The sequence below is a fragment of the Callospermophilus lateralis genome, chromosome 7 (assembly GCF_048772815.1).
Source record: "Callospermophilus lateralis isolate mCalLat2 chromosome 7, mCalLat2.hap1, whole genome shotgun sequence".
Lineage (NCBI taxonomy): Eukaryota > Metazoa > Chordata > Mammalia > Rodentia > Sciuridae > Callospermophilus > Callospermophilus lateralis.
In genome coordinates, this window is record NC_135311.1 from 35,443,390 (window position 1) to 35,447,737 (window position 4,348).

A 4,348-nucleotide genomic window follows, 5' to 3' on the forward strand; every position below is an offset into this window, starting at 1 on the left:
CTTCATTTCAGTGTCCTAATAAATAATTTCTATTTTAGAAATGTCTCCCTGAAAATAAAACAAAGACTAGGAAACTCCCCATATCAGTGAACCACAGCAAAATGGGTATAAAATAAAGAAGATATAAGGGAAAACAGGGACAGAGTGAACTCAAATTATGGTTTCCAATTTTAAAAGTTTTCTGAGAACTGAATTTTTTTTTTGTATTTGAAATCTCCCATTTCCATGACATGTATAGTTGTGTTTTCTGATTTACTCTTAATATACTCTAGTTATTTTTTATGGAAAAGCTAGCTGATTTTTATTATCAGTGCCAAACAAGAATTTAAATCAATTAAAATCTTTTATTAAGCATAAAGTTACTTTCACCTTTGCTACAATCACAGTAAATATGTTTCTTTGTATAAAGGGACAGCCTTTGTTGGAGTTTAAAATATCTCCAACTGCAAAATTTTATATATATATATATATATATATATATATATATATATATATATATATATCTTCATTTATTGCTTATATAATAGTACATTAATTAAATTAAATATTATACTCTAGAATAAAATGGAAATAATTTACTCATAAGATTCATATTTAAACCTTCTTTATTTACAAAATATTATCATAAAATTTATATTTTCATTAAGCTTCAATTGGAGCAAAAGTTTAATCACTTAAATAAAAGAAGTTACTTAAATTAAAAATGAGAGATAAATTACTTTTGAAGGCAGATACAAAATATTGTCAGGTTTCTTGTTGTGCTTCTGGATGTTCAGTAGCAGGGTAATTTAAAGGTAGAATCATGCCTGAAGGGAATTCACTTCTACTTTCAGAATGCAGAGGTTGGAGGTGGGTGAAGAAATCCAGCTCTTGCAGGGAGATAATGAGGAAAACACTGAGGTCCCATTGGCAATGGAGGGGGCGGTGGGCCTGGTAAAAAAATATTCTCAAGATGCTCCATACATGTTTCCTGGAGGAGGTGGAGGAAGAAAGGGTCCTCTTCTCATGAACTGACTCCTTGGATCCACTGGAAACAATGGACCTCTGATTGAAGGGAAAGGTGAGAAAGCAAAGCCAGAGACAGTTGTTTCATTTTCAGCAGGGAGAGATGAATCAGGCATATTGGAATCACCAAGGTCAACTTTGGTATCATTTCTACTGGATTCAACATTTATTTTATCCAAAGTCAGCATAGTGGAATTTGAATTCTGCTGATGCAGATGGTCTACCATAATTGGAATAACATCCATCTTGCCTTTGTAGAGGAAGCTGTGGATAAGAATATGGTTGGCCTGGTGGAGGGATCATTATCTTATGGGCCTGCTGACATGGAGATGCCAGGGGCCCAGTGTCAGAAGATGCTCTCTGAGGATCAGTTAACCTATCAGAGTTTGATTCTCTTCTTTCATTGCTAGTCGGATGGTCCAGTGAATTCTCTGGGCACCTTGAGCCTCTTCCTTCTCCCACTGGCATCAAAAGTGAGAGTATGAGTGGACTTTTCTTTTCCATATAAGAAGGTCTCATTTCACATGAAGGTAAACCAAATGGGGAAGGACCATTTGGGGAATGCTCTCTGCCAAATGCTGTATTTGAAATATCAAGTGCAGAAGGATCTTTCTCTGCAAGTTTAAATTTGAACTCCATTTCAATCAATTTTTGTCTGTTGTGAGCATTTTGTTTCCTTAAATCTTTGAGGTATCTTTCAGCACTCTGAGCTGCCAACTCATTACCATGTGCTTTTTACTCATAGTACATAACACACCCCTGATAAAAATTTTCTTCAAGATCATTGGCTCCCTTTCTATAGGTCTCCATTGGCTTAGTTGTATGCCTGATCTTTTCTTCCACTTTGGAAAGTTTCTCTTCTTGCTCTACCTGGTAATTTTCGCCTCCTATTAATTTCCTTTGGAGTTCCATTACATTTTGATATAGTTCCATCATGACTTTAAATTTCTGAAGATTCTGTTTCTCAATTTTAAACTATGTATTTTCTGCTTGCAAAGATGCTTGTTCTGTCTTAAGACGTTTAATGTATTGTATAGCATCTTCCTTTGTTTCAATTACTTAAGATAATAAAGTAAAAATTTGACTTCTTTCTCTTTCTAAAGTTTTAAAAGAGGCCTTTAACTTTGCAACATAAACCAGTTTCTTCAAAGCCCCTTTTGGCTGATCTTCTAAGTGAACACAAATTTCTGATTCACTCTCCATTTCCAACTTCAAGTTACCATCATCTGTTAGGAATTTTGCAAGCACAAGAGCCCAAACATTCATCTTCAGCAAGTGTTCAGAGACTTAATTTGATATTCTTTATCTCTTATAACTTGTTCTGCTTGTACTTTAGAGTGTCCAAATGTCATTTTCTGTTTCTTGGCTTTTTCTTTCCATACCTCAACTTTTTGAAAAAGCTGTTTGTGACTTTTCTGAAGTTCGGAATTTTCATTGAAAGCCTCTTTTATTGCTATTGTTACTGCTCTTCTTTATTCATTTTAAATATTCTTAAGGTTGCTTTAGCTTGAGATTTGAGGGATTTTGATTCATCTTCTAGGGACTTAATTCTTTTTAATATATCCATCATCGATTCATTCTGTTGAAAATGTTTAGTTTTCTCTTCTTTTAGCTCTTTTTCTAGATAGAATATTTCATCCTCAATTTTAGATATGGACCTATCCAGGTTTTCATATATTGTCTCCAAATTTTCTGGTTTTACAGATTCCTTCTCCAAGATGGCATCCTTTAAAGATGACTCTAAGCCTTCATACTGTTTTCCAACAAGGCTAACTTTTTCAAGTAGTTCACATTTTTCTTCAATTAGTCTAGAAAGATTTCGAGCAAGCTTTTTTCTCTTCTAATGTAACGCCTGCTTCTCACAGACTGATATCTTCACCACAAAAACAAGAGAACAACAAAAAATCCAGTAGCTGTACATATCACCAATTCCCATATACAGCCATAAGGACTAGGGTGTGTTTCCATGTCTTTAGACAAGGCACACCACAACCCTGCTTACTTTTTCAGGACCACACCCAAGTAGGGCTGAGGGGCAGCTGTTGCTCCTCCATCACACTAAGGCTACTTTGGCTATTCCCTTTACAACCACACCTTGCTCAGTCATGCCAAAACAGGCTATGGACATTCAGGGCTTTGGTAAGGAACAAAACTGTACCAGGCAACAGAGCAGACCATTGTGAACCAGTGGGTGGTGGGGGAGGCTGCAGGCATGGGCATAGGATGCCCCATTCATGGGCTCCCAGGGGCCTAGCACACTCACACTGCCTGTCAGAGAAGTCTTGGCGCCTTCACTATGCTGTGAATACTGAAGCAGCACAGGTTCAAGCTTGTCCCGATAAAGCCAGAGAAGAGTCCTCTCCATGTCACTCACCTGATGGTTTGGTTTAGGCAGGACCAAGGCAGAACTTATTATGTGCCATTCTGTATAGTCATAATATCACCCAGTTTGATGTCACTAAAATTCTAAAGCTCTGAAAATATTTTAAAGAGCTAGTACATCATATATTTATATTTGTACCACTTGTCCTTTTGTTTTAATGACTCAATTTTTCCTCCCTTCTTGTCCTCTATCATTTTTCTTCCTTCCTTCCTTCCTTCCTTCCTTCCTTCCTTCCTTCCTTCCCCCTTTTCTTTTTTTGCAGTGTTGGTGGTTAAATTTCAAAGTCTAGTGCATGCTGGGCAAGCTCTCTAGTACTGAGCTACATCTTTAGGCCTGTTGAGCTTTCTATAGAAGCCATGTGAATTATTGGCATAGAAAACCTCTCATGTTAGACTAGTTTAAAAGTAATTTTAGAAGAGGGCAAACATGGTCACAAGTCAGTTTTTGATAAGCTATTTTTAAGTAGTACAGCATATCTAATGTTTCTAAAAAGAAGGAGCTTAAAACTTGAGTTGGCTTTTATGTCACTTTTTGTGGACTACTATTTAAGAGTCATCAAAGTATTTTTTCAGATGTTCCTTTCACTTCTCATAGGATGTAAATACTTCTAGGCAAACTGGTCATTATAAATATATAGCAATGATAATGATAAGTTAGTTTTTGCATCAAATAAAACAGAATAAAATGCTGCATGGGATTCTCACACAGAGACAAGGAGACACCAGAGTATTCAATAGAAACGAGTGTTTATTTGTGTGCATCCAGCCTTAGTGGACTCTTATCCAAAGGCTGAGCATTTAGTGTAGGGCGTTATCCCTCATATACTCTGGTTAGTTTCCTTTTACATACTAGCCTTTGTCTTCATATAAGGTAATACACATTCCTGTTTGAGCATTCTATTTCTATACTAAAAATAGTGAGAATGTTCAAAACTAATTTCTGGAGGGCTCACAATGATAC

At 36.1% G+C, this 4,348-nt stretch overlaps 1 pseudogene; it reads right to left on the reverse strand.

Annotated features, from left to right (window-relative positions):
- Positions 1–947: 947 nt before the first annotated feature.
- Positions 948–3,370, reverse strand: LOC143404160 (cTAGE family member 15-like; annotated as a pseudogene).
- Positions 3,371–4,348: the final 978 nt, after the last annotated feature.